Source organism: Staurois parvus, unplaced genomic scaffold, assembly GCF_062004578.1.
Source record: "Staurois parvus isolate SC_StPar_1 unplaced genomic scaffold, SC_StPar_1.0 ptg000448l, whole genome shotgun sequence".
In the NCBI taxonomy this organism is placed as follows: Eukaryota; Metazoa; Chordata; class Amphibia; order Anura; family Ranidae; genus Staurois; species Staurois parvus.
This window is the reverse complement of record NW_028318244.1, coordinates 3,593,055-3,614,738: the sequence shown is the minus strand read 5'-3', so window position 1 is coordinate 3,614,738 and position 21,684 is coordinate 3,593,055. Positions and strand designations below refer to the sequence as shown.

Below are 21,684 nucleotides of genomic sequence, written 5' to 3'. Positions count from 1 at the left end.
GGACATGAATGTGTAATATCTGGTTTATCCCATTCGCTGTCAGGCAGGACCAGGCTTGCCCTGATGTTCAACGCTAGATGCAAAAAATGTCCTTCCTCCCAATGCTTTGGTTGGTGCTGTTGACGAATGTCAGCTTTTTCGGCTCAGCAAAAGTTCTAGGCACCCTTTTAGTATGAAGGACTTGGTCATTGCCAAAAATAATGTACTAGTAGGTGTAGTAGAGTAATAGAAATCCAACAGACCCAACAGTCATGACATGCATGCCGCTGATTCTGTGTCATTGAATCACTAATTGAAAGGGGCATGTTCAAAATAATAGCAGTGTGGAGTTCTATTAGTGAGGTCATTCATTCTATGAAAAACAGGTGGCAATTATTGCCCTTATTTAAGGAAGGAAGGCAGCAAATGTTGTACATGCTGGTTACAGTGCATTTCTCTCTGAAATTCTGAGGAAAATGGGTCGTTCCAGACATTGTTCAGAAGAACAGCGTACCTTCATTAAAAGGTTGATTGGAGAGGGGAAAACATATAAAGAAGTGCAGAAAATGATAGGCTGCTCAGCTAAAATGATCGCAAATGCTTTAAAATGGCAACCAAATCCTGAAAGACGTGGAAGAAAGCGAAAAACTACCATTCGAATGGATAGAAGAATAGCCAAAATGGCACGGACTCAGCCAACAATCAGCTCCAGGAAGATGAAAGAAGGTGTAAAGTTCCCTGTGAGGACTGCTACAATTAGAAGACGCCTATGTGAAGCCAAGCTATCTGCAAGAAGCCCCCGCAAAGTCCCACTGTTGGAAAAAAGACATGTGCTGAAGAGGTTACAATTTGCCAAAGAGCACATTGACTGGCCTAAAGAGAAATGGCGCAACATTTTGTGGACTGATGAAAGTAGGATTGTTCTTTTTGGGTCTAGTGGCCGGAGACAGTTTGTCAGACGACCCCCAAACACTGAATTCAAGCCACAGTACACTGTGAAGACAGTGAAGCATGGTGGTGCAAGCATCATGATATGGGGATGTTTCTCATACTACGGTGTTGGGCCTATTTATCGCATACCAGGGATCATGGATCAGTTTGAATACATCAGAATACTTGAAGAGGTCATGCTGCCTTATGCTGAAGAGGAAATGCCCTTGAAATGGGTGTTCCGACAAGACAACGACCCCAAACACACCAGTAAACGTGCAACATCTTGGTTCCAGACCAACAAGATGGACGTTATGGAGTGGCCAGCCCAATCCCCGGATCCTAATCCAATAGAAAACTTGTGGGGTGACATCAAAAATGCCATTTCTGAGGCAAAACCAAGAAATAGAGAAGAACTGTGGAATGTCGTCCAATCATCCTGGGCTGGAATACCTGATCACAGGGGCCAGAAGTTGGGTGACTCCATGCAACACAGATGTACAGCAGTTCTCAGAAACAGTGCGACTACAACCAAATATTCATTAAGTCATTCAAAGGAAAGCAAAATCTTCAAACATTTTTCAGTTTATATAGTGAATGTTTGAGTTTGTAAAGAAGAATACAAACACTGATATTTTTTTGAACAGTCTAATATTCACTTTTCTTCAATTTTTTTTAGAGGAACAACACAAATTTGATCTATTTTTCTTCATGTTTTGATGCACATGCTGGATCGAAATGGGGCTCAGGTAAGTATAAGGGGGGCTGGGGAGCTGCATTCAGAAGGTTTTTTTACCTTAATGCACTGAAGGCATTAAAGTAAAAAAACGTTCTGCCATTAGAACAGATTTAAACTGAACTCTGCATTAGTTCTTCGCTGTATGGTCTTCAGCCTTCCTGTGCAGAGCGATAAGGGGGTACCTATGGTCCTCCTGTATGGGGCCCAGAGCTTGCAATTCAACAGGGGTCCGTCGGCAGAGTGGGACCTTTTACTTCCATGTACTGCTGACTGCTCTCCTGGTCTGCAGCAATTAAAAAAACTTCCTGGGCCCCTGGCGGAGTAATCCTTGTGCTACAGTACCCGACAACTGAATTAAAATTTGTGCCTGTTTGTGCCTGTATCAATGTTATTGCTGTGAACTGCAGTTGGATGTTGCAGTTGCAGAACCTGCTCCAATTTTTAAGTTTGTGAGAGTAGCATTGAGTTTATTCTTGCAACACTCTTTATCAACTCCCCCACTGAATCTACCAACATTTATTAAAATACCAATAAAAACATGAAACGTACATCTTTGTGTTTTAGTGTTAATATACGCAATTGGAAAGTATCTTAGCTCAGTGATTTTCAGCTTAGATTAAGTACAGTATGTTTACTTTTTTATAATTCAATGTTTACCAAACACACCCTGCGGTGTGTTAATATATCTCAAGCATAGTTCAAAAACTTGCGGCACTTCAGAATACCAGTAATCCATCCATGTCATTAAGCCAATTTGGGTCACCTCTACCTAAGACTGAAAAGGCTCACCCAAAAGAGGTGACTCCACAATGGGAAAGGTCAAATGCTGAAGGTATCTCAAGTAGCCTTTGAACACAGCCGTCTACTATCTGATCCAAACGCCCTGACACCCTTCCTCCAAACAAATACACCAAAAAGTAAAATATACCCCAGGATTTGGTTAATAATTGCATTTACCAGCCTAGTAAAAAAATAAGTCCCATCACTGTGACAATGGGAGCAACATAAGTCTCAAATTTCTGTGTCATTGAGAGAAAAATAACCCCCATAATTGTTATCAGTGGGATTAATTTCAGTGGAATAAAATAAACAATGAAATGTCCATGAAATAAAATGAGCCCCATCCTTGGTATTAATGGAATAAAATGAGCCCCATCCTTGGTATTAATGGAATAAAATGAGCCCCATCCTTGGTATTAATGGAATAATGAAGCCCCATCCTTGGTATTAATGGAATAAAATTAGCCCCATCCTTGGTATTAATGGAATAAAATGAGCCCCATCCTTGGTATTAATGGAATAAAATGAGCCCCATCCTTGGTATTAATGGAATAAAATGAGCCCCATCCTTGGTATTAATGGAATAAAATGAGCCCCATCCTTGGTATTAATGGAAAAATGAAGCCCCATCCTTGGTGTTAATGGAATAAAATGAGCCCCATCCTTGGTATTAATGGAATAAAATGAGCCCCATCCTTGGTATTAATGGAATAAAATGAGCCCCATCCTTGGTACTAATGAAATAATGAAGCCCCATCCTTGGTATTAATGGAATAAAATGAGCCCCATCCTTGGTATTAATGAAATAAAATGAGCCCCATCCTTGGTATTAATGAAATAAAATGAGCCCCATCCTTGGTATTAATGGAATAAAATGAGCCCCATCCTTGGTATTAATGGAATAAAATGAGCCCCATCCTTGGTATTAATGAAATAAAATGAGCCCCATCCTTGGTATTAATGGAATAAAATGAGCCCCACCCTTGGTATTAATGAAATAATGAAGCCCCATCCTTGGTATTAATGGAACAAAATGAGCCCCATCCTTGGTATTAATGGAATGAAATAAGCCCCATCATTGGTGTTAGAGAAATAAAATGAGCCCCATCCTTGGTATTAATGGATAAAATGAGCCCCATCCCTGGTATTAATGGAATAAAATGAGCCCCATCCTTGGTATTAATGGAATATAATAAATTTGCCATCATTGGCGCTAATGGAATAAAATGAGTCCCATCCTTGGCGTTAATGGAATAAAATGAGTCCCATCCTTGGCGTTAATGGAATAAAATGAGTCCCATCCTTGGTGTTAGCAGAATAAAATGAGTCCCATCCTTGGTGTTAGCAGAATAAAATAAGTCCTGTCATTGGTAATAATGGAACAAAATAAGCCCATTTTGGGTGGCAGTGGGAGCAAGATAAGTCCCATTGTTGATGCCAGTGAGCTAAAATAAACTCTATATTGTTGAAGTTATTTGGATAACAAAAACCCATATCTGGCATCAGAGGGATAGAAGCCCCATTGTTGGTGTCACTGGAATAAATTAGAAGAGAAAAGAGCTAGAGCCTCAAGGACTGCGAGGGGAGAGGTAAGTAATACCACCTGTTCATTCCCCCATGAACATGTAACCCTTGTAACGCATCAGGGCCCCATTGCATGAGTTTTTTTTTTCATTCTGGAGTTGGGATTTAATGATTGGTGTCAGCAGGATAAAATTAGCCCCATCAGTGTCAAGGAAATAAAATAAGTCACAATAAATAACACCAATCTTTGGTGTCACTGGGATAAAATAAGCAGAATTATTCATGTCAGAAGGGTAAAGTCATTGGTGTCAGTGAAATAAAATAATCAGAACCATTGGTGTCAGAGACATAAAACAAGCCTGGTTATCGCTATCAGTAGAATAGGATAAGGGTCAAATTGTTGTCAGGGGGAAGAAATAAGCCCCAGACTGTTCATACCAGTGGGATAAAAAGCAATATCATTGGGTGTCAATGGAATAAAATAAACACCAATGTAGTGACAACGGGTGTAAAATAAGCCTTAGCACTGGTGTCAGTGGGATAGCATAAACTCTAAGTTGTTGCTGTCAGTGGATCAAAATAAGCCCCATCTTGGTGCCACTCAGAGGAAACTAAGTTCCATTGTTAGTGTTGGTGTCAGTGGCCCTTGATTTCCTGCCCTGACACCTCGGAATGACCCCTATTGATTATACACCTGGAGTGCTCTCCAGGCAAGCCATTACTTTTCCACATTATCCCCAACTCAATTTTTTAATAAAAGAACATTATCAGATTTGAAATCCTTGTGATCTGGTAAAGGCCCACTTGGACACGCTCTCCCAATACCCGACTCTGTGTTGTCTACATCAGAGGAAGAGCTACATCTCCATTTAACCGCTTGCCGCCCTGCCACTGTGTTTATACGTGTGCAGGGCGGCAGTGGAGCGCAAAACCACGTTTAAAAACGGGTTCCGCGTTCCCGACACTTTCGCCGGCAGGGGGCGCGCGCGCGCTCCCGCCGACCCGCGGGTGATACTATTTGATCCAGGAGGGATCAATCATTAGATTTCAGCCAGTGATTTCTGGCTGAAATCATATGATCGGTCCCTGTCCTATCCTGTCCTGTGTTGATATTTACACAGGGCAGGATATGATGTCATTCTTCTCTGCCTGGACACATTCCGTTCCAGACAGAGAAGAAGACATCCAAAAAGTGAGTACACAAGCACTACACTACAGTTAGAACACTCTAGGACACATTTAACCCCCTGATCGCCCCCCCCCCCCTCCAGTTAACCCTTCACTGCCCTGTCACCAGTGTTACTGATCAGTGAAGCGATTTTTACTGATCAGTGTCGCTGGCGACTTCCGATAGAGTTAGCGCCCCTCCCAGATAGCGCCAGATTGCCCGCCAGTACACCAGTAATCCCGTTTAACCCCTTGATCGCCCCCCCCTCCAGTTAACCCCTTCACTGCCCTGTCACCCAGTGTCACTGATCAGTGAACCAATTTTTACTGATCACTGTATCAGTGTCGCTGGCGACTTCCGATAGAGTTTGCGCCCCTCCCAGATAGCGCCAGTTTGCCCGCCAGTACACCAGTAATCCCGTTTAACCCCTTGATCGCCCCCCCCCCCTCCAGTTAACCCCTTCACTGCCCTGTCACCCAGTGTCACTGATCAGTGAACCAATTTTTACTGATCACTGTATCAGTGTCGCTGGCGACTTCCGATAGAGTTAGCGCCCCTCCCAGATAGCGCCAGATTGCCCGCCAGTACACCAGTAATCCCGTTTAACCCCTTGATCGCCCCCCCCCCCCCCCTCCAGTTAAACCCTTCACTGCCTGTCACCCAGTGTCACTGATCAGTGAACCAATTTTTACTGATCACTGTATCAGTGTCGCTGGCGACTTCCGATAGAGTTAGCGCCCCTCCCAGATAGCGCCAGTTTGCCCGCCAGTACACCAGTAATCCCGTTTAACCCCTTGATCGCCCCCCCCCCCTCCAGTTAACCCCTTCACTGCCCTGTCACCCAGTGTCACTGATCAGTGAACCAATTTTTACTGATCACTGTATCAGTGTCGCTGGCGACTTCCGATAGAGTTAGCGCCCCCTCCCAGATAGCGCCAGATTGCCCGCCAGTACACCAGTAATCCCGTTTAACCCCTTGATCGCCCCCCTCCAGTTAAACCCTTCAATGCCCTGTCACCCAGTGTCACTGATCAGTGAACCAATTTTTACTGATCACTGTATCAGTGTCGCTGGCGACTTCCGATAGAGTTAGCGCCCCTCCCAGATAGCGCCAGTTTGCCCGCCAGTACACCAGTAATCCCGTTTAACCCCTTGATCGCACCCTCCCCCCAGTTAACCCCTGCACTGCCCTGTCACCAGTGTCACTGATCAGTGAACCAATTTTTACTGATCACTGTATCAGTGTCGCTGGCGACTTCCGATAGAGTTAGCGCCCCTCCCAGATAGCGCCAGATTGCCCACCAGTAATCCCGTTTAACCCCTTGATCACCCCCCCCCCTCTCCAGTTAACCCCTTCACTGCCCTGTCACCAGTGTCACTGATCAGTGAACCAATTTTTACTGATCACTGTATCAGTGTCGCTGGCGACTTCCGATAGAGTTAGCGCCCCTCCCAGATAGCGCCAGTTTGCCCGCCAGTACACCAGTAATCCCGTTTAACCCCTTGATCGCCCCCCCCCCCAGTTAACCCCTGCACTGCCCTGTCACCAGTGTCACTGATCAGTGAACCAATTTTTACTGATCACTGTATCAGTGTCGCTGGCGACTTCCGATAGAGTTAGCGCCCCTCCCAGATAGCGCCAGCTTGCCCGCCAGTACACCAGTAATCCCGTTTAACCCCTTGATCCCCCCCCCCCCAGTTAACCCCTTCACTGCCCTGTCACCAGTGTCACTGATCAGTGAACCAATTTTTACTGATCACTGTATCAGTGTCGCTGGCGTCTTCCGATAGTGTTAGCGCCCCTCCCAGATAGCGCCAGTTTGCCCGCTAGTGCACCAGAAATCCCATTTAACCCCTTGATCGTCCCCCTCCCCCCCCCAGTTAACCCCTTCACTGCCCTGTCACCAGTGTCACTGATCAGTGAACCAATTTTTACTGATCACTGTATCAGTGTCGCTGGCGACTTCCGATAGTGTTAGCGCCCCTCCCAGATAGCGCCAGTTTGCCCGCTAGTGCACCAGAAATCCCATTTAACCCCTTGATCGTCCCCCTCCCCCCCCAGTTAACCCCTTCACTGCCCTGTCACCAGTGTCATTGATTACAGTGAACAGATTTTTACTGATCACTGTATTAGTGTCACTGGTGACTTCCGATAGTGTTAGCGCCCCTCCTAGATAGCGCCAGTTTGCCCGCTAATGCACGGGATTTTTTTTACCAAAAACATGTAGCAGAATACATTTTGGCTTAAATTTATGACTAACTTTGAGTTTACGATATATTTTTTATAGCTGAAAGTAGAAAATATTGTTTTTTTTCAAAATTTTTGTGGTTTTTTTGTTTATAGCGCAAAAAATAAAAAGCGCACAGGTGATCAAATACCACCAAAAGAAAGCTCTGTTTGTGGGAAAAAAAGGACGTAAATTTTGTTTGGGTACAGCATTGCATGACCGCGCAATTATCATTTGAATTAGTGCAGCGCCAAACAGCAAAAAAAGGCCTGGTCATTAAGGGGGGTAAATCCTCTGGGGCTCAAGTGGTTAATAAAAAAACAAAAAAAAAACAAACAAAATCAAGCGCAAATCAACACCTCAAACAATGCCTTAAATATAGAGTAAAAATCAATAAACATATGAGATTTTCAAATTAATTAAAGTGACTAGAGATGAGCGAATCGAACATGACGAAGTGGAATTCGTTTCGAAGATTGGGAAAAATTCGATTCGCGACGAATCCGAAAATTAGCTAACTTCGGATGCACGAATCGAATTTTCCCAAAAATGGCGGCGACATGTGTGGCGACGGAGCGGGGATCTCTGGGAAGGCGCGCAGACAAGGCGCGCTGACCCATAATGCATTCATTCATGACATGTGATCGCATTAGCCAATCAGCAGCCAGCCAGCCAGCACTGTGTAATGGTGGAGCTATAAATCGCGGCCATCTTAGAATTCTCCATTAGCCTCCGGTCATTCAAGAGAGACAGACCTGTCTGTATTAAGGGACAGAGTTAGGGCCACAGAGACTTTAGGGCCACAGAATCGTTACTCGGGGAGACAGAATCGTTACTCAGGGACACAGAATCGTTACTCAGGGACACAGAATCGTTACTCAGGGCCACAGCTATCAAAGAATCGAAAATTTAAAGTGACATACACCCTTTTTTGTTTTGGTGGCTGTCGTGCACAGTTGGTGCTGCAGTTTGCCGATTGTGCAAAATAAACTGACTTTCTGCTTCACAACCACTATTGTACGTTCAAAGAGTTAAATCCATTTACACGCCGGCTGGCGGTAATATTTTTTCGGTGATTAGTGCATTCCAGTGACACAAACGTACAGTTTCCAGCCAACGGCAAGCTGCAATTGACCGATTGTGTACAATAAACTGACTTTCTGCTTCACAACCACTATTGTACGTTCAAAGAGTTAGATCCATTTACACGCCGGGTGGCGGTAATATTTTTTGGGTGATTAGTGCATTCCAGTGACATAAACGTACAGTTTCCAGCCAACGGCAAGCTGCAATTGACCGATTGTGCAAAATAAACTGACTTTCTGCTTCACAACCACTATTGTACGTTCAAAGAGTTAAATCCGGTTTTATTTTTGGGGTGCTTATTGAATTAAAGAGTATGTTAGACAACACGCAGAGGAGTGGCAGAGGAGGCAATGTTTCAGGAGCGAGCAGACGTGGCAGCAGAGGAAGGGGTCGAGGCAGCACTAGTCGCAGCCAGAGGCCAGTGCTCCCGGTGTCATCCAGCGGTCGTGTCTCCACCGACAACCCTGCCGTCATCGATTGGTTGACTCGGTCGTCTTCCTCTTCCCAGGTCACCTCTGACACCTACAGCCAACGGTCGGTGGGTACGTCAGACACAACCGTTAGTTGGCATGGCCCGGGAGCAAGCCCACTGAAATCACGTGTCCTCTACCTGCCCCTGTCCTTTGGTGTTCCCTCACCAAGCGAAGTATCGCATGCTGTGGGCTCAGCCCCACTGTACAGTGAGGAAGAGCTAACAGAGGGCGATCAGGAACGGGGGGAGACATCCGCCTCTTCAGCAGCCAGGCGAAGAAGTACTGGCGAGGAGAGTGGCTCGGTAGCCGGTCTAGAGACAGGTCTGTCTCCTGACCCACACGCAGCCGAGGGGGCTAGTAGTGACGCGGAGACCCTAATTGATGATGATGAGGCTGATCGCACTTGGCAGCCTCGTCGTCATCAGGCTATTGCTTCCGCATCATCAGGAGAAGAGGGTGCCAGCTTGCCAGCGAGCAAAACAGTCGGTGGGTTGCCCAGGAGGCAGCAGGGTCGCAGCAGTGTCAGTGGAGGCAAACGGCCACGGAGTAGAGCACCAGCTCCACTGCAGCCTACCACCACGGCCAGTAGTGGTGCCGGTGTGCACGGAGGAAGTAGCAGTCAGCCAGTGAGGAGTAGCGGGGGCAAAGTTTCCTACTCGGCGGTGTGGCAATTTTTCGTCAAGCCGCCCGAGGAAGTAAACGTAGCCGTATGTCGACTATGTGGCCAGAAAGTCAAGCGTGGCCAGGGGGCCCATGTTGGGACTACAGCGTTGCGTCAGCATATGCAGCGTCGCCATTCGGTGGCCTGGGAAAACCGTGATAAAGATACGGCGGTTCTGCCTGCCCCAGCCCCCGCTCCATCACCCGCTCCGTTACTTGCTCCGTCACCCGACGTCAATCGCCCTCTATCAGCCAGTCAAGGCTCCAACACCTCTGCTGAGGGGAGTTGTCGCTCGTTGGCATCTTCCGCTCGTTCAAATGCTCCTTCTCCTGCTACTCCTCTTCACGGATTCCGTCAGCAGTCTTTCTTGGAATCCGTTTTCAAGAGACAACAGTTTGCGAGCACGCACCCGACGGTGCAGAAGCTGAACGTCCTCCTGTCCAAGTCGCTGGTGCTGCAGTCCCTCCCTTTCCAAGTGGTGGACTCAGCACCTTTCCGAGAAATGATGGCTTGTGCCGAGCCGCGGTGGAGAGTGCCAAGCCGGCATTTCTTCGCCAAAAAGGCAGTGCCAGCACTGCATTCACATGTAGAAGAGATGGTGGGCCAGTCTTTGAGCATGTCGGTCTCTGCCAAAGTGCACGGCAGCGCCGACGTGTGGAGCTGTAACTACGGTCAGGGACAGTACATGTCATTTACGGCCCACTGGGTGAACGTGGTGCCGTCACAGCCGCACCAGCAACTTGGAAGGGTCACGCCGCTTTTGCCTCCACGTTTGCACGTCCTTGGTCCAGCAAAGATGTCCGCCTCTACCACCTCTTCTTCCGCCGTGTGCTCAGCCGCCACCCCCGTGCCAAGTCCCATTACCCGACCGGCATATCACATGTGCAGGGCGCAACGGTGTCACGCTGTGCTGCACCTGGTATGCCTTGGCGAACGTAGTCACACAGGGGAGGAACTTCTGAGTGTAATGAACAGAGAAATCGACAGATGGCTGTCTCCGCGCAAACTGAAAATCGGAACCATGTTGACCGACAACGGAAAGAACATGGTGTCTGCTCTGCGTCAAGGAAGGTTGTGCCATGCGCCATGCATGGCTCACGTGTTCAATCTGGTTGTCAAGCGGTTCCTAAAATCCACCATCCCACTGCAAGACATCCTTAAAATGTCACGTAAACTTTGCATGCATTTCAGCCATTCCTACACCGCAAAGCACACCCTCCTTGAACTGCAGCGGCAGAACGGAATTGCACAGCATCGCCTGATCTGCGACGTTGCAACAAGGTGGAATTCAACCCTACATATGTTAAACCTCCTTTACGAACAGCGAAAGGCCATCACCGATTTCCTGATGTTACAAGCGGATAAAGGTACTCCCCTGTGTAACTTAGATGTCAGCCATTGGCAGCTCATGCGTGACACCTGCCGCTTGCTCAGGCCCTTTGAGGAGGCCACGCTATTCGTGAGTCGGCAGGACTATGGGATGAACGACGTCATTCCTCTGTTGCACGTCCTGGAACAAATGCTGTTAACAATGGCTGGTCAGGGTGCGGTAGACGTGGCGCACAGATCTCAACGCCACATGACCCCTGTGGGGGCAGGACAGGAAGAAGAGGAGGAGGTAGAGGAGGACATTGGTGCTCAGGAATTATTGAGTGAAATGGGTGGTTTTTCCACTCAGCGGACAGGAGTGGAGGAGCAGGAGCATCTGGTAGAGGAGGAGGAGGAGACAGAGGACCCAGACGCACCGTGGCAGTATGCTGTGGAGATGGAGGCAGGGAGTCCCTCGCATTCCTTAGCACAAATGGCCCATAGCATGCTCGGTTGCTTGCGTAGCGACAGCCGAATAATAACCATCAGACAGAGGGATTACTTTTGGCTGTCCACCTTGTTGCACCCTCGCTACCGTACAAAAATGGTGGCCTTTTTCACACCTGCTGAGAGGGAGGCCAAAATAAAGTACTATAAAAACCACCTATGTAGTCAGTTGGTCTCTGCCTTTCTGCGCCAACGTCCATCCTCAGACACTGTGGGCCCTGTGCGCTCGCGTTCCGCTGCCATGGCAGCAGGGGAGGGGTGGGGTGGTAGGAGCAGTGGCAGCTCCACCAGCAGCGGCTGCCTCAGTCTGCAGTCGATGATGAGTAGCTTTCTTCACCAGCGCAGTGAGGAAACTACTAACCAGCCGCAGCAGCAGCAGCATCAGGTGGACCTGGAGCAGGACCTCAAACAACAGGCTTGGGCCTACTTGGACAGCACCCTGCCAACCGAGGTAGACAATCCCCTTGACTACTGGGCAACGAAACTTGACCTTTGGCCCCAACTAGCTGAATTTGCCCTTGAAAGGCTGTCATGCCCGGCCAGTAGCGTGGCATCGGAGCGCGTGTTTAGTGCGGCAGGAGGTATTGTAACTCCGCGGAGGACACGACTGTCCACCCAAAGTGTTGAGAGACTCACGTTTGTGAAAATGAATCAGGCGTGGATTAGTCTGGATTTCAAACCACCAGTTCCTGACACAACTGACTAAATCCGCCATGAATCATGCCCCAAACATGTTATTTTTAACATAGGCCTCTGTATGGCCTTCAATTTAAGCTGCTTACGCTTCGCCACTCTGCCATGGGCCCCTGTACCGCCTCCTCTTGCTGCTGCCAGGTCCAGAGTGTGTCATGGGTCCCTGTACGGCCTCCCATTGCTGCTGACTTCATCGCCAGACTCTGCCATGTGCCACTTTCAGGTCTCCTTACACTGTTGGTGGGTTCCATTTTGTGATAGGGTGCTGTATGGCCTTCCATTGCTGCTGCCTCCACCGCCACCCTGCGCCATGTGCCTCTGTCGTCTGCTCACGCTGCTGACGGCTTCCGCTTTTTAACCGAGGCCTGTGTTTGGCTTCCGAATACTGCTGCATCCACCGCCACCCTGCGCCATGTGTCTCTGTCGTCTGCTCACGCTGCTGACGGCTTCCGCTTTTTAACCTAGGCCTGTGTATGGCTTCCGAATACTGCTGCCTCCACCGCCACCCTGCGCCATGTGCCTCTGTCGTCTGCTCACGCTGCTGCCAGGTCCATACTGATTCATGGCCCCCTGTACCGGCTCCTCATGAACGTGGTTCAGCGGGTTTGCATCACTTAACGTCAAATCGTTGACAAACGCTGGGACGTTCAGTGTTGTGCGCATTAAGCCAGACACCAAAGGGCAGCACAGACCTGTTATTACTCGCTCAAGCATGGCTGAACAAAACCAGTCTCTACCACAAATTGGACCCAGACCTGCCCAGGGTCTCGTAAGTAGATTGCACGGAGGAGTAGAGTTCGTTATTGGAATTAACTGTGAGGGACTTTTAAACCTAGGCCTGTGTATGGCCTTCAATTGAAGCTGCTTCTGCTCCGCCACTCTGCCATTGGACTCTTGATAGTCGTCTCCCCACGCTGCTGCTGGGGGGACTTTTTAACATAGGCCTCTGTATGGCCTTCAATTTTAGCTGCTTACGCTCCGCCACTCTGCCATGGGCCCCTGTACCGCCTCCTCATGCTGCTGCCAGGCCCGTAATCTGCCATGGGCCCCAGTACCGACTCCTCATGCTGCTGCCAGGCCCGTAATCTGTCATGGGCCCCTGTACCGCCTCCTCATGCTGCTGCCAGGTCCAGAGTGTGTCATGGGTCCCTGTACGGCCTCCCATTGCTGCTGTCTCCATCGCCACACTCTGCCATGTGCCACTTTCAGGTCTCCTCACACTGCTGGTGGGTTCCATTTTGTCATAGGGTGCTGTATGGCCTCCCATTGCTGCTACCTCCACCGCCACACTGTGGCTCCACACTCTGGTTTTGGCCCCGTGACTGCCCAAATGAGTGAAGTGTGCGGTGATTCTAAGATCGACGGCACTCATCTGCATGTCATACTGACTGACAGTATTATTTCTCTTCCCCAGCAGACTCCAAGGGCATTTAAATTAAAGGTACAGTGTTCTGCACTAATATAAAGGCTCTCTGAAGCCTAGAAACACCCTTTTTATAAGTTAAATTCGCAGCGAATATATTCGACTCGAATCAAATTTATTCCGCGAATTTGGCGAATCAGCCGAATCGAATTTTTGAATAATTCGCTCATCTCTAAAAGTGACCTTTCAAAAAAAAATTCCTTTTTAAAAAAATATCATTCATATTACAGTGTCCAAATAAAAGAAAAAGTCCTTTCTCCCCAATCAATTGTGAAAAAACAAATATCCAAGCAAAATGATGCTTCCACCAATCACCAGTGAAAAACCAACATCAACCGCACTCACCAGATGATGGTGAGTATTGCGCCTATTATGATGTTATGGACTCCTAGACCCCCTTTATAAGCTTTCAGGGCTCCTTCCCACCATATAGGATATAAGGTATTTTCTCCCACTCGCTCCTACCTTCTCCTCTCACCAAACTCCACAGCAGTGCAAGGGAAAAAATATATAAAAGTGTAATACTGCTAGTAAAAAATGCAATATTGGTAAAAATTGCCAGACCACTCACATTTGTGAAGATGAATAAAAACATCTATTTTATTGCCTCCATTGCCCCAAATGAGTTCCACTACTTCCACATCTCATACCAGAGACCTCACAGCCTGCTTGTAGCAAGGGATGACAGGATACAGCTCCAAAGATGGTCGCTTGGAACACACCGCTTGGCGTGCGTTCCACTCACCGGAAGTGACGCAGGACGTCAGGGCAGCAGACCGGAAGTGCGTCGACACGTTTTGCCCCACCCACAGGGCGTTCTCAAGACACACACCTCCAGTCTCAGGCCGCTTAAATAGCAATAAAAGGTCCCTCCCCTTCTCTTCCACAGGTCAATAAAGACAAATATGTAAACTACTAGCTGTCATCCCTTGCTCATACCCTGTGAGATTCCTTCAAAGCAGTGTTTCTCAACTCCAGTTCTCATGGACCCCCAACAGGTCATGTTTTCAGGATTTCCATTATTTTGCACAGGTGATTTGATCAGTTTCACTGCCTTAGTAATTACCACAGCTGTTTCATCTGAGGGAAATCCTGAAAACATGACCTGTTGGGAGTCCATGAGGACTGGAGTTGAGAAACACTGCTTCAAAGAGATATCAAATTGAATAGCTCAGATCTCTATCTACTCGTTAGTTCAACCCCACAAAACTTTATTATAAACTTGAACTAACCATGCCCAAACTCATAAGGAGACCCGAGACATGCAAATGAACTTAAAAACATATCACAAAAAATGATTACATATGTAAAGAGGAAAATCAAAATTAAAAAAGAAATAAAATGTAAATATATAATATACATTATAGTATGGATGTGTAAATATACATATTGAGGAAACAAATACCACAAAAGATAAAAACATAAAAAAAAAAAAAAAAATTTAAGAGAATATAAAAATAAAATTAAACATAAAACTAAAATAAAGAAAAAATAAAATAAAATAAGAAAATAAAATTAAAAATAAAATAAAAAAATAAAAATGTAAAATTAAATCAAAATCAGTATAAATAAATATTGTTCCCTCTATATATATACCCACCCAAAACAATTAAATTTCACTCAGATAAAGCTACCAGTTAGATAAATAACAATTAATGTCAATCTCTGCGTTTAACCCTTTAGGGATCAAAGTCCCCATCTGGTAGATCCATTTTGTTTAATTTTGAGAAATACTTTTAACCATATCACCCCCTCTCCATGGGGCATCCATCCTATCTATCCCACAGGATTTTAAAGATGTAGGATCCCTATTATGATAAACCCTAAAATATTTACATCTCCATTTAATATCTAAAAGGGAACAGGGAAAGGGATATAGATGCCAATTTGACCCACAAACAAGTGCAGAGGATGTACCTCTTCTCTCTGATACTCCTCAATCTGCTCCATAGTTTAAGGACCGGTTCACACTATTGCAGTGTGGGAAACCGCATGTGATTCGGACAGGAATCGCACTGTATTCCTGTTCAAATCACATGCCATTCTTTGCAGTCTTTCCCGCAGGAAAGGTGCATACCTTTTTTTTTTGCACTGAAATCAGGACTCATGGGTGTTCACAACTATGTGATCTGACTCACCCGAACCTGCAAACCTTTTTGGGGTGTCGTTCACTTAATATGTTGCTAAACCCCGGACCCTGCATTCACTATACCTGGTCTCCCACAGTACACTGAACATGGAAATGCAATAATTTTAGTAAAAATAAACTGCTAAATACGTTTACTCAACAGCATTTAGAGCGGTCTTGTGACTTCTATCAGCATCCAGCTGAGCACTGGTAATCTTGTAGTAGGAGTTTACATTCTCCTCTCACTGTCTTATGAGGCTACATGACTGATAGCCAGGGGCTACAACAATGACCTTTGACCCTCTGTCTGCACAGTGCTGATTGGCCTTGTGCCGATCACATGCACCCTCCCAAAAACAAAAACTCTCTAGCAATGCTCTGTGGAGCATGTGCAGAGCGTCTCCTAGGGCTTTGTACTATCAGAAGATGTTTTGGGGGTAGTGGGAGAAGGGGAGGATGAGAGAAGACAGGATCAAAGAGACTTTTTAAACAATGTGGAGGATTAACCCCTTAAGTTCCACAGTGAGTATAACCAGCATACTTTACTGCATATACAGACTGATTTTACTGTTGTGGGTTTAGTAACACTTTAACACAGACACCTGCAGTGGTTCGCATAAACGGAGTGTGACTCTGATGTGGTGCGGGAAATTAAAATAATTCCCTGCAAATCCCGCACCACATCAGTGTGAACCAGCACTAAAATAACTATATTATTGGTGTCATTAGGAAAAAAAAGCTCCATCACTGGTGTCACTGGAGTAAAATAGGGCCTATATCAGTGTCAAAGGTTCAAAATACGTCTCAGATTGCTGGTGCCAGAAGGATAAAACAAACCCCATCATTGGTGTCAACTGGATAAAATAATTAGAAATATAAATTTCTATCACAACCCCATTTGTGATGTCCGGCTACATAAAGAAAACTAGTGGAGCCACCACATCTATGGACTGGCAAGCTGCAATATATTACATTTCTCTTCACTTTATAGAATGTGGACTAAAACATTAGAGATGGCACACAGAAGCCCCATGCAATCACTACACAGATGTCACATATTATGGGATGCCAGTTTCATCAAGCCACAGTATCATCAAGTATCATCAAGTCCAATGATAAATCTAGAAACTCACCATAACTGATGTGCTCAGCACTCCGCCAGCTTCAAGACTTGTGCTCTATACGGTGACTTGCACTTTATGAATCTGAGCGTCAGTGGGGAACCACGGCCTCTTCTCTGCTGGAAGAAAAAAAATGCACAAGGTAAGCATGCCATAGTGGGCAAATACTGTATACTGCTTATGGAAAAAGTTCCTGGGAAGCCCAGCGCTCCTCAGCTTTAACCCCTTAACGCAGGCGCCTCCTGGCTCTTTAAGAGGCTTCTAATCATGTGACCACGATGATTGGCTGTCACAGCGGTCACATGATCAGAAAGCTCCGGATCGCAAGTAGAGATTGGCAGCGCGGACAGCGACATACAGGTACATTGCTGGTCCGCAAATGGTAAACCTATCACATACAGCTTTATACAAATCTTCTGTTTTTGTCATTTGCATACCCTGTTGGCTATGCTGCACACATGAAGGAAACATACGAACACATGGAACTCTTGCTGAAGCACATCCGGTACACCAAGTACAACTGGAATATCTGTGGTAGTGGCTCTGCTGCTTGGAATGCAGCTCACGTGTACCATGTACTGTTGCTACGTAGGCGAATGGGACAGCCATGCAATATGCTATGCTTCAGCCTTGCTACAGGTGTAGGCCACTACTGAAGCCTGGTTGAAAAACTCCCAGAGATGGCATCATCCCATCCTTTCCTGTTGCTAGGATGTTGCTAAGACACTTCCAGCCGTTACTGCTCACACCCACCATCACAGGAGCTCTCAAACATCCGGAGCAGGCATCCTCCAACAAGTTCCATCATGCCTCTACAAGTCATAGCTGTAACTGTCAATTTTGCAATGTCTTATGGGAAATGTAGTACAACAGCTAGAGAGCCGCAGGTTGCCTACCCCAGGTGTAGATGGTGACCCGTGGAGCACTTGAGTATCTTGGGGTTGCTATTGGAGACTTCAGAACTGTGACAAGAGACTGCTTTTCACCTTGGAGGCTTTGTGTACATGAACTGGAGTCGCATCATTGCGGTGCAGAGCCATAGGAGATATACAGTCCATGTGGAGCGCTCACACCTCTTCTGAATGATGATTATAGAAGGCCATAAAATAATAATAATCCCATACCCTGTCCAGTCCCATTCCAAGGAACAAACAGTAACTGCTCCTCTGTACTACAACAAAATGGCTGTCACACTTTTGTTGCCATGGTTACAAAGAGGGCTCACACTGGGCCTGTATGTTACTGGCCTGACCGCTAAACATGAAGATGTCTCCATTGTTATTGATAGGAGACAGGATATACCACAGTACTGACTGCACAGCACACGCCATGATACCTCACACCTCACTATACCGTATAATACCTCCCAAAGATATACAGGCCACACACAGCGCTGACATCGCTCCTTCTCACTGCTTACCAATGAATAATCATCATATAATGCCATACAACAATGAGAAACCCACACCAAGTGCCCGTCCCAGGGGACAACCTGTCTCCAGCAACAGACTCTCTGTACTACAACAAAATGGCTGCCAACCTCCTATTGTCATAGTTACACAAGAGGGTTCCCACTGGGCCTGTATGTATGGGCCGGACTACTAAATATTGGGGCGTCACCAGGAGAGGGGATGTACCTCAGTACTGACTGCACCATATATGTCATCATGCCTCACACCTCATACCTCACTATATCAGATTATAGCCCAGTGAGAACATCTCATTATACCTCACACCTCATTGTACCACATATACCTTCCACCTCATTATACCTCACATATAATACCTCACACCTCATTGTACCTCATATAATACCTTCCACCTCATTATACCTCACACCTCATTGTACCACATATAATACCTCACACCTCATTGTACCACATATAATACCTTCCACCTCATTATACCTCACACCTCATACCTCACTATATCATATTATAGCCCCATGAGAACATCTCATTATACCTCACACCTCATTGTACCACATATAATACCTTCCACCTCATTATACCTCACATATAATACCTCACACCTCATTGTACCTCATATAATACCTTCCACCTCATTATACCTCACACCTCATTGTGCCACAAATAATACCTCACACCTCACTGTACCACATATAATACCTTCCACCTCATTATACCTCACATATAATACCTTGTACCTCATATAATACCTCACACACAATACCTCACACCTCACTGTACCTAATTATACCTCATATAATACCTCACACTTCATTATAACCTCATATAATACCTCACATCTCGTTATATCTCACATAATACCTCACACCTCATTATACCTCACATAATACCTCACACCTCATTATACCTCACACCTCATTATACCTCACATAATACCTCACACCTCATTCCCTGACCTTAGGTCAGACTCTTCTTCATCCAATTACATACTTCAGAACAGACCCTCATTCATCCCATTACAAACCTCAGATCAGACCCTCATTCATCCAATTACATACCTCAGATTAGACCATCCTTCATCCAATTACATACCTCAGATCATACCCTTCTTCATCCAATTACAGACCTCAGATCAGACCCTCCTTCACCCAATTACAAACCTCAGATCATACCCTTCTTCATCCAATTACAGACCTCAGATCAGACCCTCCTTTATTCAATCCTTTTCCAGTAAAAGACCCAAAATCAGACTCCTAATTCATTATCTTGCTATGTCAGACTTCAGCCAAGGAAGGTCCTTCAAATTCTTTAGATCCAAGAGGCCATAACAGGTCTCTTCTTCCTGATAAGGAGAATTAAGAAATCCTTTTCCATCTAGTTCCAATCATAAGACTTAGAGCAGACCCTTCTCCATATTTGTTCAATACCAAACTTCACGTTACTGCCAACTTAACTCAAGATCCTAGTCTGTTCTCCTCCCCCAGCTTCAACCTCAGACATGACCTATCTTTCAGACTTCATTAACTACCTGCCGACCGCAGATAGCCGAATGACGGCTGCACTGCGGCCGGCCAGTTCTGAGTGGACGCCATATGACGTCCCCCCAGAACGCGCTCTCCTGCGCGCCCCAGGGGGCACGCACCCGGCGATCTCCGTGATCGCTGTGTCCTACGGACACAGCTGATCACGTGATGTGGTAAAAGGCCAATCACAGCGGCCTTTTACCACCTGATCAGCGGTGTCCAATGACACGCTGATCAGAGGGAAATGCAAGTGCCGGTTCTCGACTGCACTTTCCTCACGCTGTCAGATCGTGAGGAAAGTACTGCCGAGAACCGGCAGTTGTCAGAGCGGGGATCGGCACCGATCATCAGGGCACTGATGATCAGTGCCCTGATGATCGGTGCCCAGCAGTGCCACCCGCAAGTTCCGCCTACCTGTGCCCAGCAGTGCACCCACTAGCTCCGCCCACCTGTGCCCAGCAGATCACCCACCTGTGCCCAGCAGTGCACCCACCTGTGCCACTCTGCAGTGCCACCTACCTGTGCCCAGAAGTGCCACCTACATGTGCCCAGCAGTGCCACCCACCTGTGCCCACCCACCTGTGCCCACCAGTGCCACCCACCTGTGCCCACCCACCACTGCCACCCACCAGTGCAGCCCAGCAGTGCTGCCAGTCAGTGCCACCGGTCAGTGCCCAGGGGTTGTGCCAGTCAGTGCCCAGCAGTGATGCCAGTCAGTGTCGTCTATCAGTACCCATCATCAGTGTCACCTATCAGTGCCGCCTATCAGTGCTGCATATTAGTGCCGCCTATCCGTGACACCTCATTAGTGCTGTCTATCAGTGCCGCCTATCCGTGCCACTTCATTAGTACTGCCTATCAGTGCCCTTTAGTGCTGCCTATCAGTGCCCATCAGTGCCGCCTATCAGTGCCCATCAGTGCCGCCTCATCAACGCACATCAGTGAAGGAGAAAAAATGCCTGTTTGAAAAATTTTATCATAGAAACAAAGAAACTTTTTTATTTATAGCGCAAAAAGTAAAGCGCCCAGTGGCGATTAAATACCACCAAAAGAAAGCTCTATTTGTGAGAAAAAAATGATCAAAATTTCATATGGGTACAATGTTGCATGACCGCGCAATTGTCAATCAAAGTGCGGCAGCGCTGAAAGCTGAAAATTGGCCTGGTAAATAAGGGGGTATAAGTGCCTGGTAGGCAAGTGGTTAAGCTCTTGGTCTGTTTTTTTCCCCTAACTGCAACCTTAGACTGCACTTATCTTTCATCCACCTTCACTTGCCAGCTTCATGTAAGGTCCTGGTCTGTTCTCCTTCCCCAAATGCAACCTACTGTTGCATATGTACTGATGCATAAAGAGTCAGAGGCATTGAGCACACTTTAAAGTACTGCACATGTCTGGCTGTACAGTAGCTGCATGCTCTGTAGGTTGGCACACTCTAGGCGAGTAAAAGATTGTCTCTTTGACACCTAGCCTGACAGGACCTCTTCATCAGATGATAAAAAGAACCATCTGCAATTTGTTACATTAGCCTGATGAAGGGGGCCTGACATGATCTGTAACATCGGGATTTCCTGATGTGATCTACTCCTGCCATAATAGGATGCTCTGCCAGAATACCAACCTTGAATATACCTGCATGGAGTTTGCATGTTGTGTCTGCCCTAACGTGAGTTTCTTCCAGGTTCTCTGATTTCTGCCCACACTCAAAAGACACGCTGGTAGGTTATTTGGCTCCTGTCTAAATCACTCCCTGCCCTAGCATGTGTTTATATATGAGAGTTCGAGTCCTTAGATTGGAAGCTCCATGAGGGCAGGGAGTGATGTAAATGTACAATGTAAAGCAATATGTAAACTGTCAGCACTATATAAATATCTGTAATGATAAATTAATTCATTAACACATTCATTGAAAAGTGGACATTATTCTGAATCAGCTGATGTACCTGCAATGACAATCGACATTGGCTAACACACCATATATTAGAT

The 21,684-nt window shown here is 46.5% G+C and overlaps 1 long non-coding RNA gene across 1 annotated transcript in view; it reads right to left on the bottom strand.

Moving 5' to 3' along the window:
* Nucleotides 1-21,684, bottom strand: part of LOC149453553 (uncharacterized) — a 119,620-nt gene that overhangs the window by 42,835 nt on the left and 55,101 nt on the right. Inside the window, exon 2 of the long non-coding RNA XR_016314669.1 lies at nt 16,761-16,867. This is a non-coding gene — a long non-coding RNA (uncharacterized LOC149453553). The remainder of the gene's footprint in view (nt 1-16,760; nt 16,868-21,684) is intronic.